Source organism: Manis javanica, chromosome 10, assembly GCF_040802235.1.
Source record: "Manis javanica isolate MJ-LG chromosome 10, MJ_LKY, whole genome shotgun sequence".
NCBI lineage: Eukaryota > Metazoa > Chordata > Mammalia > Pholidota > Manidae > Manis > Manis javanica.
Genome location: NC_133165.1, coordinates 94025161 through 94039897, shown reverse-complemented (window position 1 = coordinate 94039897; position 14737 = coordinate 94025161). Strand labels below are relative to the sequence as shown.

General features: G+C 40.6%; 1 long non-coding RNA gene across 1 annotated transcript; it reads right to left on the bottom strand.

The window, feature by feature from the left end:
• Window positions 1-607: 607 nt before the first annotated feature.
• LOC140843621 (uncharacterized) lies at window positions 608-9474 on the bottom strand. The gene is made up of 2 exons (XR_012121518.1): window positions 8608-9474; window positions 608-7590 (listed from the first exon to the last, which is right to left on the bottom strand). It is a non-coding gene; the product is annotated as an uncharacterized lncRNA (long non-coding RNA).
• Window positions 9475-14737: the final 5263 nt, after the last annotated feature.

Below are 14737 nucleotides of genomic sequence, written 5' to 3'. Positions count from 1 at the left end.
CAAATGAGAGCTAATTTCTCTGTGGAAGTGGAGCATATTCTCTATGTTTAATGGACAAAGTGTGGCTAGGTTCTCAGACCTGACCCATTTTATTCTTCTAAATTCCTGCCTGGCCCTACAGGCATTTGTGTGAAGGCTCCATCCAAGACTGTCTCTGCAGAAAAATATCCTGGAGGCATGATTTAAGGGCGGGGATCAGTTGACAACTTGAAGTCTGACCATGAAGCCCCAGAGTCCTATTGACCACAGGTGAGAACCCTTGTCCAGGGGTGGATAGTCTCTCTGGAAGTACTGAGAGATAAAGGTTTGTCTTCAGCATTGTACAGGAATCTCTTTACTGGAAATGGCCTATATAGACAAAGGATCACCAATTATTAGACTTCAAGGCTGGAAAGGACACCATTTCTTAGTGCAGAATAATTTTATTTATCTCTTTTCTCGTCCTTCATGATGCTTTAACCTTCTGGCCTCCATGTTTCTCAAACACATTGAGCCTACCTCAGGGCCTTTGTACTTGTTTTCTCTGAAATGTTCTTTCCCCAATATTCTCATGGAATCACTCTCACTTTGTTCGAGTCTTTGTTCAGAGAGTGACTTTTCTTACCAGTTACTATTTCTTTCTCCTGCTTTATTTTTCAGCTGGCACCTACCACTACCCGACATCATAATGATTTTTCATTTGCCATCTGTTTAATGTATCTTTCCCACTGGAATATCAACAGGGATTCATCTGTTTAACTCACTCTGGAATCCCCAATGCCTAAAGCAGCTCATGACCCACAGGAGAAAACCAGTGTAAAGTTACTGATGAATGAATGAATCAAATGCATCTACAAGCAAGGAAACTGAAACCCATTTACTACCTTCTTTCTGACCTGAATACCTTTAATTCTTATATTTCCCGGCCTAGATGTCCTTCTTGGCTTTATCTATGGCTTAGCCTTTAGACTCTGGTCTGCTACCCAGAGGAGCTTTGCTATCTTGGAGTTTCTCCTTAATCTCCATGACCTCACATCTGTAGTAACTAGTAGGTAGCATGTGAGAGACTCACCCATTCAACAAACATTCTTAAAATGTTCCAGGCCTCTTAGACAAATGTAATTCAGCCCACTGTTAGGGAGGTGTCATTCAGTGAGAGAGATACCATCAGCAAATAATTCTAACAAAGGGTGAAAAGTCACGGAGGAATGCACAGAGTGGTCTGGCAAACAGCTGGGAAGCACCACTACAACCACCTTGGGAAGTCCAGAAAGGCTGCATGGTAGAGGGGACCTTGATCAAGACCCTTAACTTTTCTGGATTCTTGTATTCTCATGAAAAAGTTGGATTTTATGAGCTGTTATGTTCTCTTCCAAAAACATCTTCCAAGATCATCTTCTAAGCTTTGTCCCATGACCTCCCAAAGGACAATTGGTGGTGTTATTAGCTCTAATCCTGGGCAGCTTCTAGGTATGTTTGGTTTTCCAGAGAAGTTCACAAAGGTCAAGGCCTGGTGTAATGATGTGGTAAGCAGAGCAGTCAGAAGAAATACCTATTAGAAATAACAAACACCACCCCTGGTTTAGTCATGGAATTCGGAGAAGCAACAGCACCCAGTGAACCAACCCAGAGATTGGCAATCATGGGTGAGACTAACTCTAACCAAGGGCATGTGGCAGAGGTACAAAAGCAAGCTTTAACCAGTATAAACAGTAGCCACCTCCTCAAGCCATAGTACACCTCCCTATACATTCCATGTGGAAAGGCCAGCTGATCACACATACAGGCCTATGCTGCTATCCTAGCACATTAAAATTATAATGCTCATGTCCTACCATAAAGAAAAGCATTATAATATCATCTTTTGCCTTTGTATTATGGTTTTAATCTCTCTTCACCAATATAACATATACCTAATTTTATTCTTATAACTCTTTAATGGTGGTAGAAAAAATACCTACCTTGTAAACAAATTGTGCTTAGGAAAACAGCATAGGATTTAGTATGAACAAAGAAAACATTTTAAGTGGAAAAGTAGCTTAGAGGGTAAGTTGCTTTTAAATTAGGTCATTCAAATCACTGAAAGTGTTATTCCAGCAGATGTGGTTGTAACATTTTCAGAGGTTATTTACAATATGTAAACAGGCCAGGGATAAAGAATTGAGGGGGAAAGTTGGGTTGATTCTGTTTCATTTTCAGATATTCCCAATCAAGAAATTGTTACATTTCAGTATGTGCCAACAATTCTAAAATAAACACAAAAGTAAAGTCTTGTTTCTTATAATATACCAAAAAAAATCTATTTAGAAATAACTCTGTGAGTGTCATGCTGGTAAGTCCTGCTTTTTTTCCCTTTGGCTTTTCTAGTGCTTGCTTAGAAGGAGATTTTTATTTCAAATTCTTCCTTTTCTCCCCTCCCATTGTTAAAACTAGTACTTAAAAAAAGCAAATGTGTCTGACAAAGTCATCAGCAAATCCTTATCTTTCACAACATAATTTTTTAGCCCAAGGTCTACAGTGCCTTCCATTTTGCCACAATGACCAAGTTTCCCCTGCCACATGTTCATTGTCAACCAGATGAATTGCAACATAATCTGTTGATTCCAACCATATTAAATTGACAACTAAAGCTGGCATAGTAAGGACGGCACAGTAAATGAAGGTGATATGGTAAAAAAAATATCACTGATAGCAACTGGGAAATCAGGAGACAATTATAATATGCCAGTATCTCACACAAAGACCACAACAAAAGAATAAAACACCAGCTACCAAAGCTCACTCAAAAAGAAATGGATAACCTGTACAGGCCTATTTCTATTTAAAAAATTGTCTCAGATTCAGAAAGCTTCACTGGTGAATTTTACCAAATATTTAATAAAGAAATAACACCTACTCTACATAAACTTTTGCAGAAAAATAGAAGTAGCAACATTTCAAAACTCATTTTAGGAGCCAGCACGATCTAGATACCAAAAATGAAAAAGAAAACTAAAGGCCAATATCACAAAATATTAGCTAATTGAATCCAGAAATATATGAAAAGGATAACATTATAATATTCCAGTTGGGTGTATTCCAGGAAGGCAATATTGGCTCAACATTCAAAATCAATCAGTAAAATTCATAATCTCAACAGATTAATGTAGTAAAATCATATAATTATCTCAATACATATAAAAAATATATAAAATTTAACATACATCCACAGCAAAGGAGTCCATCATTAGAACAAAAAGGCACCCAACCATATGGGAGAATATAAATATAAACAACATATCTAATAAGGGGTAAACATCCAAAATATATAAAGAACTCACACACCTCAACACTCAGAAAGCAAATAACCCAATTAAAAAATGGCCAGAGGATATGAACAGATACTTCTTCACATAAGAAATTCAGATGGCCTGAACAGGCACATGAAAAGATGCTCCACACCACTAATCATCAGAGAAATGCAAATTAAAACCACAATGAGATATCACCTCACACCAGTTAGGATGGCCAATATCCAAAAGACAAACAACAACAAATGCTGGCAAGGATGTGGAGAAATGGGAAACCTCCTACGCTGTTGGTGGGAATGTAAGTTAGTTCAACCATTGTGGAAAGCAATATGGAGGCTCCTCAAAAAACTAAAAACAGAAATACCATTTGACTCAGTAATTCCACTCCTAGGAATTTACCCAAAGAAAACAAGATCACAGATTCAAAAAGACATATGCACCCCTTTCTTTATCACAGCACTATTTACAATAGCCAAGAAATGGTAGCAACCTAAGTGTCCATCAGTAGATGAATGGATAAAGAAGAGGTGGTACATAAACACAATGGAATATTATTAGTCCATAAGAAGAAAACAAATCTTACCATTTTCAACATCTTGGATGGAGCTGGAGGATATTATGCTCAGTAAAGTAAGTCAGGTGGAGAAGGACAAGTACCAAATGATTTCACTCATTTGTGGAGTATAACAACAAAGCAAAAACTGAAGGAACAAAACAACAGCAGACTCTCAGACTCCAAGAAAGGAGTAGAGGATACCAAAGGGAAAAGAGGGTGGGTGGGGAAGGAGGGAGAAGGTGATTAAGGGGTATTACAATTAGCATACATAATGTAGGGGAGGCATGGGGAAGGCAGTATAGCACAGAGAAGACAAGTAGTGACTCTAGCATCTGACTACGTTGATGGACAGTGACTGTAATAGGGTTGAAGGGACTTGAAAATATGGGTGAATGTAGTAACCACAATGTTGTTTGTGTGAAACCTTCATAATTGTATATCAATGACACCATAATAAAAAAATTTAACATACATCCATCATAAAAAAATTCAGCAGACTAGAATTAGAAGGAAACTTCCTCAATCTGACAAACCTTATCTACAAAAAACTGACAGCTATCATCATTCTTAATGGTAAAAGATTGAATGCTTTCCCCCTAACATTGGGAACAAAGGAAGAATGTCCACTTTATAACTTCTTCTCACCATTGTATTGGAGGTCCTAGCCAGTGCAATAAGACAAGAAAATAAACAACAGTATATAGATTTTAAAGGGACAAGTAAAAATTTCTTTAACTGCAAACAGCATAATTATAATCTATAATCATATAAGTTATAATCACATAGAAAATTCTAAGGAATCAAAAATATAAATAGTATAATATGTGAGTTTAGCTAGGTTTTAGGATACAAAGTCAAATTTAAAGAAAATTGTTTTTCTATTTAATAGCAACAAACTATTGGAAATTGAAAATGTTAAAAATACCATTTACAACAAATTCAAAAACATGAAATAAGAAATAAATTTAACCAGATAAATTCATCTTAATATATTTTTAAAAAATGTTTAATGCTGAGAGAAATTAAGATAGAACTAAAGAAATGAAGGAACAGACCATGCTCATGGACAGGAAGAGTCGACACTGTTAAGATCTCAGTTCTACCCAAATTGATCTATAGGTTCAACACAATCCTAAACACAAAACCTCAAAAACCTTTTTGGTTATTGTAGAAATTGACAAAACTGATTCTAAAATTTACTTGGAAATGCAAAGAATCTAGAAATGATATTTGAAAAAGAATAACAAAGTTGGAGAGTCCACTCTATCCAATTTCAAGATTTATTCTTAAGCTACAGGAATTAAGACAGTGCAGTACTGGTCTAAAGACAGACATATAGACCAAAGGAACAAATCAGAGAGTCCACAAATGGATCCACCAGATACAGTCAACTGACTGTCAACAAAACTGCCCAGGTAATTCAGAGAAGAAAGGACAGTTTTTCAACAAAGGGTGCTGGAACAATTGGGAATCCAGGCATACACACACAAAATGAACCTTAACCCTTACTTCATATCAGATACAAAAATTAACTTGAAATGGATCATAGACCTAAATGTAAGAGAAAAATTATAAGACTTTTAAGAAAACATAGTAAAAAATCTTGTCAGATTAGGCAAGGTTCCTTTGATAAGACACAACATCACAAACCATAAATGAAAAAATTGATATGTGGAAATTCATCAAAACTAAAATTTTCTGCCCTTCAAAAGATAATGTTATATGTGTATATCTCAATAAAGCTATTATAAAAAAAGATGTTAGGAAAATTTTAAAAGGCCACAGACTTGGAAAATTATTAGCAAATTCTGTATCTGATAAGGAACCTGTATCTAGAAAACTTATAAAGAACTTTTATGGCTCAATAAGAATAATATTAAAAAAGTCCAACTTAAAAATGGTTGAAATATTTAAACAGACACTTTCACCAAAGAATATATGTTCATTTGAATTTAGGGAAATGTAAATTAAAACAAGATACCATTACATGCCCACTAGAATGTCTAAAATTAAAAAGATTGACATTACCAAAAATTGATAAGCGTATGAAGCAACTGAAATGCTCAATAAAAATGGAAAATAGTAAAACCACTTTAGAACAGTTTGGTGGTTTCTTACAAAGTTAAACATACTATATGACCCAGCAATACCTCCCATAGGTGTTTATGCAAGAGAAATGAACTCATTTTGTCCACACAAAGACCTATACATGAATGTTTATAAGATTTTTATTTGTAATAAGTAAAGGCTGGAAACAGTCCAAAAGTTCACCAGCAAGTGAATAGATAAATAAATTGTAATATATCCAGACCATAGAATAATACCCAGCAATAAAAAAAAGAGCAAACTACTGACACATGCAACATTATGAAAATTAGTCTCCAAAGCAATGTCCTAAGTACAAGAAGCCAGACACAAAAGGCTGCATATTACAGGATTCCATTTACATGACATGCTGGAAAACAGATCCGATGTAGCCAGGAAATGGGGGAGGGTGAAATGGACTGCAGAGGATTGTGAGGAGACTTGGAGTGGGTAAAGGTGTTTTATATCTTAAGGCAGCAATTACATCACTGCATACAATTGGCAAAATTTATGGGAACAATATACTTTAAAGAGGTAAATTTTATTTTATGTATTTTATTTACTTGCCAATAAGCCCGGCTCTTAAAAAGGTAAAACTAGAAAAGAGGTACCTCGGAGAAGAACAAAGGAGGGGGGAAAGCTGAAATCATACATTCTTTGGACTAAGAAGTCAGTGTACCTGGAGACTCCATCACTGAATCACCTTCCTTCCCTCTAGCCCATATTTTGGCATTTGTGTGGTACTTCTCTGGGAACACAAATAAGGAAGGGTAACTTTTTTTTTGAGCCCTACAACTGAAAAATCTAGGCACACCTTCCCACTTTAACTCATGCTGTTCAAGAAAGAATAGTTAGGGTTCAGTGAAATTACAGATAGGGAAAGATACTGGCTTACCTTTAGCACTAAAACAGGTTAAAAAATAGCATTCTTACTAGATCTTAAATGTTCTCACCACAAAAAAGGAATGATAATTATATGACAGGGTAATAACCATGTTCAGGGTAATAGTCATGATGCAGTATAGAAATGTATCAAATCAACACGTTGCACACCTTAAACTTATGCAATGTTATATGTCAATTATATCTCATTTTTAAAATTAAAAATAAAAAGCCATAAACAAAAATAGCAAGCTTACATCTCCCCAGAAGGGCTGAAGGTATTTTCATATACCTTCATTTTTCGCTCATGGTAGTTCTGTGGATGGGTAGAAATGCAGGTAGAACAAGATGCAACGTTTTGCCCCAGGAAGGGACATGACTGGATTTACATGTTGCAGAGATCACTCTGGCAGTCATGCTATGAAAACTGAATTTGATCAGGGCAAAGCAAGATAGACAGACATGGTTATTGAAATTATCCCTTGACAGATGATAAAGCCCACTCTCAGGGCAATTAGGAGTAACAGAGTAACTGAGTGGCAACTCAGTGGGCCTTGAATGTGAGGGTGAGAGAGAAAGTGGCCTTGGGGATCACACTAAGGTGTCTGACTGGGTGGGACTGTTGTTGTACCAAGACCCTGGGAAGAAAGGCCAGCGGTGTCCTCTGGAGGAGGAAGGTGTCCGGTGTTCTGTTTGGCCGTGCTGATCCAGGCATTTCGTCTTGGCTTGTTACTTGACCCTTGCCTTTCTTGCCATGGGCGGTAGCATAGGGGCCCCTCCTCTCTCATCTCACAGTACCTGAAGTAATAAAAATAACCTGGTATTTATTTTATATCCATTTCTCCCTCTTCACGGGGAGCTACTCAAGGGCAGGACACTGTTTTCTCCATTTTTGACCGAGTCTAGACTCTACATCATGGCTTACCAGGCTGTGGGAGGCTCCTGTGGCTTCCTCGCCAGCGAGCCGTCCGTCTCTCACACGCTGTGACAGTGCTAGTCTCTCTGCCTGGAATGCTTCTCTGCCTCTTCCTCCCCACCACCTCTCCCATACCTGGAAAATTCCTTAATCGCACTTCAGGTCTCAGCTAAGCCACTGTTTCCCTTAGGAACCCTTCAATAACCCCTGGAGCCTGGTACAGGGGCCCCTCCTAAACATCCCCACAGCACCTCTATTTCTGGGTATATTAACACCCACCACTCCATTATAAATACATGTTTTCCCCATTAGCCTGAAGTTTTCATAAGAGACTATATCTGTCTTATTCACTATGATAGCACTAGTAGTAATATTAGTAGTAGTAATACTACTGGCTAATGTTTAATTGGTACTTAACATATGTCAGGCATTCTTCTAAGTGTTTTGATGTATTAACTCATTTTAGACTTCACAACAAACCATCAAGGTAGGCCCTATTATAATCACATTTTACAGGTTAGGAAATAAAATATCAAGAGGCAATTAACTTGCTCAAGGGCAACATTCTAGGAAGAGTATTAATAAACAGTAACATTTATTGTGTTCTCCCTAGTTCCTAGTGTAATGCCTATCAGAGAAAAAATGTTCCATAAATGTTTGCATAATTGATTTGAAATGAGGAGATTGTCCTTGAGCTGGCCGCTTAGGTCTGGCAGAAAAGAGGGCAGACCAGCAAAACTCTTGCCAACCCTAGGCACCTATACCAGGCTTAGGGCTGGGACAACGCTCTCAGCACTCTGGTTAAGGCCATCAACAGGCTCCTGCCTCCCACCTCCCTGCCCCAGGACCACTGGCACCCTCCGAGGGGCAGCCAGGTGGCATTGATGAGGGAGACTTGCCTTTGCCATTGTCCTCTGCTCCTGGCAGGAGCCTGGGCCCAAGCACCTGGGAGGGTTAGGGTTGGGTGCTCACCCCGCAGTTCAGGCCAGGGCCAGGCAGTGGCTGTCCACATCCTAGGCTGGCAGCACCACAGTACCATCAGTGGAAGACTTCTCAGGGGCCTCTCAGTGATCCGGATCCTGGTACTGAGTGAGTCCTGGCATGGAGGTTACATTTCCTTGCTGGCATTACCTCTTAGCAGTGGACTGGGGCTGTGGGCCTGTGGGAAGGGGAGGCTGACTTCCCCAGACATGGTCCTGCTTTTCCTTTGGTACTGGATCCAGCAAATTATGTAGCCACCCTACCCTACCTCTGGTGCACCCAGACCAACTGAATGAAAAATCTCATGGTAGGGCCCAGCAATCTGTTTGAAGAATCGCTCCAGATAATTGTGATGCACCTGAAGCTTGAAAACCACTGAGCTATAGAAGCTAAGGAGAAAGCTTGAAGGAGTAGGTGATACAGGGTGGCAGTGGAGGGCAGCAATAGGCTGGAAGTCACACAAATTGGGTTCAATACTCACTTCTTTGCTGTGTGACCATAAGCAAGCTACTTAACTCTGAATCTCAGTTTCCTTGTTTCTAGAGTAGGATAATTCTCCCTTGCAAGAACATTGTGGAGGTAAACAAGATTGTCATATGAAGGTGCTTTCTTTATAAATTGTGAATCATACCAGGGAGCCTCAGCACCTGACAAATAGTAAGTGCTCAACAAATGGTTATGTTTTTGTTTTTGTCTTTGTTTTCTGAACAGCAGCACGATGGCACAGTCTTCCCTCCCAAAATCAGGACTTCCTTTTCAACTTCCACTTTTGTTTTTGTTTCTAATTCTAGGCACCCACCAGATGTTCTTTCTCAGATATTCCTAAGATTATGTTTAAATACCCCATCACTCAGATTCTGCCTTAAACACATTTCCATTGCATCATTGTGATGGTTAATTTTATGTGCTAATTTCACTGGGCTAAAGGATGCCCAGGTAGCTGGTGAACCATTATTTCTTGGAGTGTCTGTCTGTTTCCAGAGGAGATTAGTATAGGTAGACTGAAGAAAGAAGACCACCAACACCACTAAGGTTGGGCATCATCCAATCCGCTGGGGTCCTGAATAGAACAAAAGAGCAGAGAATGGGTGAATTTGTCCTCTGCCTGAGCTGGAACATTCATCTTCTGCCCTTGGACATTGGCTTTCTTGGTTCTTGGACCTTCAGACTCAGACTGGGACTTACACCAACACAAAACCTCCAAACTTCCTCAGGTCTTTGGACTTGGATTGAATTATACCCCTGGTTCTCCAGCTTTTAGACAGCAGACAGTGGGACTTCTCAGCCTCGATAATCCTATCAGCCATTTCTTATGTATACTACTGGTACTGTTTCTCTGAGGAATTATGGCTAATACAATCACTTTGTCATACTGAAATTTTCAAGCAGGAGCTTCCTGGATGGCTCTTCCAAGGAAGCCCTTACTTTTTTTCGAAGAACTACCATCTGAATGACCTCTCAGCCTCCTGCAGATTTCAGTAGATTAGATTTCAGTAGATCACTTCACGGGAACTTCACCAGCACCTTCCTAACTTCCTCGGGATGCTGCCCTGGAATCAGTGTCGCTGTGTCCTGCCCAGGTGTGGCCAACCACCGGCTGCTGTGAATGAATCATGGCTGCAACCAGCTTACAGCTGCACCCTTCTCTGGAGATCTGCCCTTGCCCTATGGGAGCCACATTGCCCAGTAATGTTTGGGATGTTATTTTGTCTTCAGGGGCAGCCCATAGCCACTAGCTAACTGACAAAGGGCACAAAAGCCCATCTACCTTACCTCAAGTTGGAACAAATGTGTGGTACTGTGTGGTGCTTTCTGACACCACTGCTGATACCAACCAATTCTTCAAGACCAACTGGGGTCTAACAGTTCAATTCTAACATCATTTACCTGGAATGAGTTAGCATCAGATCCCACAAGCTAAAGGGATCAGTCTCACAAGACTGCCCCCACTTCTGATGCCACCTACACGTGGGTCCCCAATGACCCGTACTTCCACCTGACCCATGACAAATTCAGGAGTTCCCACAATGCCCTGAACAGGTTTGATAATTCACTGCCACAACTCGCAGAACTGTGAAAAGTGCTCCACTTATTATTACAGTTTATTATAAAGGATATAAATGAACAGCAGATGAAGAGGTATACAGGATGAGAGCTGGAAGGGTCCCAAGTGCAGAAGTCCTTGGGGTGCACTACCCTCCTGGCACATGGACATGTTCACTGGCCCAGAAGCTCCCCAAACCCTGTTTGTGGGTTTTATGGGGTTTAACTACATAGGCATGATTGATGAAATCCTTGGCCATTGGTGATTGGCCTCAGTCTCCAGGCCCTCTGCTCTCCCAGAGGTTGGGAAATAAGGCTGAAAGTTCTAACCCTCTGACCATGTGGTTGGTTTTTCAGTGACCAGCTCCCATCCTGAAGCTATCTAAAGCCTCCACAGTACTCATTTCATTAGCATACAAAAGAATAATTTCTCGGTTTTAGGAGCTCTGTGCCAGGAACGAGGGACAAAGACCAGATATACACATCTATATATATATTTTTATTATGCCACAGGAACCAATCATCCTTTAGAACTCCTCATGGGACCAGGCTAAGGCCGGCCTGCCTGTTTGTGTGGCTTCACTCACATCCTCAGAGGTTTCAGCCCCACGGCTCTCCCTGAATAAAGCCCTATACACAAGCCCTGCACTAGCTCTGCTTCCACGGATTCCAGACGAAACCTGCTGCTGTCTACTCCCCATACGTAGCTGTGTGCCTTTTATGTGACTTCTTTGACTGGGTATTTGTAATTTGAAATCATTTTTACATGGCTGGACATGATTGTTAAATGCCTGACTTCCCTAATTCCCATTCTGCACCCCCACCCCCACAACTTGGCACATGGACAGTTCAATTCTCTCCCTAGAGATGAAGGCAAAGGATCTCAAGAAACTGCTCAAGAACAGGTCCCTGTGGAAATCGCTCCAGGCCATTTCTGCCTGGTGCCAGATAGAGAAGGCTGTTCAGTGCCTCGAGGATTTTTGTTCCTCCCCACTTTTCTGCCCGATGGAGTTAAACAATCCCTAAAAGTAAATAAATGTGGCAAAGATAAAACAAATATTTTTTCCAATTGGATTGGTTCATTCCTCGTGTGGGTTCAGATGAGGGAGAACCAGAACGTTTCGATTACATCAGCTGTTGCCATGAAATGATTCGCTTGTTTACTAACAGGCTGTCTTATTTCTTGTCATTATCTACCAAAGTGGGAATTCTTGGTATTGTTGAGAGGACTGCTCTGAATAGGAAGATAGCAAGGTTTCTTAACCTAATGTTCCTACTGTGTTACAAAGTGTAAAAACACGGAATCCAAGGCTACCGGCAAGTACAACCCTGCAGAAGGGCAGCGCAGGAGCAAAGCAGGGCAGGTGGGCTCTCTCTGTTTCACTCCTAGTAGTCTTCCCTTAAGTGTTTCTGGTAACCAATTCCCCCACCTTCCTCCCTTTTCATATATTGTATAGGTGTTGCCATGACTTGACTGCATGCTAGGAGGAGAGATGGTGGTGTTCCACATGACTCCCACAGTATGGGAGCCAGAGCATCTAACCTCAAAGGTCTTCAGAACATGAGTTGCCCCTGAATTTCTGGTGGGTTATGAATCATCCGGAATGACAGTGATCCCATACTACTGCTAGTGGTGATGATGGATGATATTTATTGGATGTATTGGGCATTGTATTTACATGTATTAATTGACCAATTCCCCATCACAACCCTATGAGGTAGGTACCTTTAATATCCCCACTTTACAAATGAAAAAAATGGGCCTCACAGATGTTAAATAACTTGCCCAAGTAAAGAAGTTCTAAGTGACAGAGCTGGCTTTGACCCCAGATAGTCAGGCACCAGACCCAGGGTTACTAATTGCTACATACACTGCCTAGTAATATAAGACATAATAGCAACTGTTAACATTTATTGAGCCTTAGCTCTATACCAGCAACGATTCTTAGTTATATGTATTACCATTAATACCCAAAACCTCCATCAGATAGGTATTTATCGTCCTCTTTTTACCAAGGCACAGAGAAGTTAAGTAACTCACCTAGTGTTACCCAGCTGGTGAGGGAAAAGCCAGGTTTCAAGTCTGTGTAGAGTGCCTTCAGAGGCAGCACTCAGGCTTTTCTGCTCCTGCTGTGACCTTTAGCTTTGTGGAACAGGTATACACTCTCAATGACACTTTGTAAAGTATATTCTGTCTCCCCTGGGAAACATTCAGTGAGCCAGAAAACAAGAGATCCTGGAGATCTAGTCTACAGATTAGGTCTGTTTGTTGTGTGCCCAGCATTTTGCCCATCATTTTATTAAAAGCACTCTAGTATCCTGTTGAGGAATGTATTCATTTTCTAGCATTACCATAACAAATTACCACAAATTTAGTGGCTGAGAATGACACAATTGTATTATCTTACAGTTCTGGAGGTCAGAAGTCTGAATTAGGGCTCACTGAGCTAGTCAAGGTGGCAACAGGGCTGTGTTCCTCCCAGACGCCCTAGGGCAAAATCCGTTTCTTTGGCTTTTCTAGTTTTCAGAGACTGCCTACATTCCTTGGCTGAGAGCCTCACTCCTCCATCTTCAAGGCCATTAGCATCAGGCCGAGTCCTTCTCATGCTACCATGAGATATGTATTTTTCTGGCCTATGGCATAGTAAGATATGTCTGCCTGTCCCTCTTCTGCCTCTTCCACTTTTAAGGAGCAGTATAACCACTTTTAAGGTTTTACCTGGATATTCTCCCTAGCTTAAGGTCAGCTGATTGGGGCCATAATTCCTCTTTACCATCTAATTTATTCATAAGTTTCCTGGGATCAGAATACAGCCTCTTTGGAGTGGGGGTGAGAGCATTATTCTGCCCCGGTTTCTCACTCTTGGGCCATGTATTCTGGGTGAGTCCAATTCAACAACTCTGAAACAATGATGAGTGTCTGACTTTTACTAGAATTCTTGGGAGAGAGGTGCCCCCTCTCCCTGCCCCTTTAAAGAGCTAATCACAGCTCACCTGCTCTAAAGATGGATCAGAAGCAGGGCCTCTCCCTCAGTTGTCATACCCTTTTCCATATTGACTTAAATTTTGTGACAATTCTCCCTGACACAGGGGCTAATGAGCTGAAATATTTCATGATATGTAGCTTAGCACTGTTTAATACTTTAATAACTTGATAGCTTGATTTGAGCATCAAGATTGTATGTCAATATTCAACATTAATTTTGATTCCTTCCCTAGCCTCCCCTTTGGCATTCTCACCATCCTCAAAGTTAAAAAAAAAATGCAGTAAAATATGTTTGCCAGGATCCACCAGAAGGAACTTTATTAGTCGGGATTCTGCTATGTAAATGCCATATAACAAAGAACTCCAGAATCGCACTGGCTTACCAAAAGCATTTCTTTTCTCCCTTACAGAGCTGCGGGGCAGCTCCGCTTTGGGCTGCAGACTGGGGTCGGATCTGCTCCCCATTTCTCTTGTTTTCCTTGGACCAGCAGCTTCCAGGGCAGTTCTCATGGGAGAGCACAGAAACCACAAGGGGCCAAGCCACACTACAAGGGCAAGTTTAAATTCTCTGCTTATATCATTTCCACTAACATTCTATTGGCTAAAACAAAGCAATACCAAGTCCAGCCTCAGGGGATGGGGAATATACACGGATCTCTCCAATGGGAGGCGCTGTAGAGCAACATGGCAAAGACTGGATACATTCCAAGGTGGAAGAGAACTGAGCTAATCTGTTCCTGTCACAGACACGATCCATTTTGATACTGCCCTTCTCTCGCGCGGACAAAGAGAAAACTACATAAAAATGGGCACTGCGTTTTCATTTTGCATTGGCCCCCACAAATTATGCAGCCAGTCCTGCCACACATGCTATATTTATGGTCCCAGATAGTGAGAATTAATGCTCAGAATAGCAACCCTGGGGCCTATAGATTCCAGAATGCCCCCAAACCCAATTACAATAATGATGCTCTCTCATTCATTCAACATGTTTATTTGGTGCTGTTATAATTCTAGGT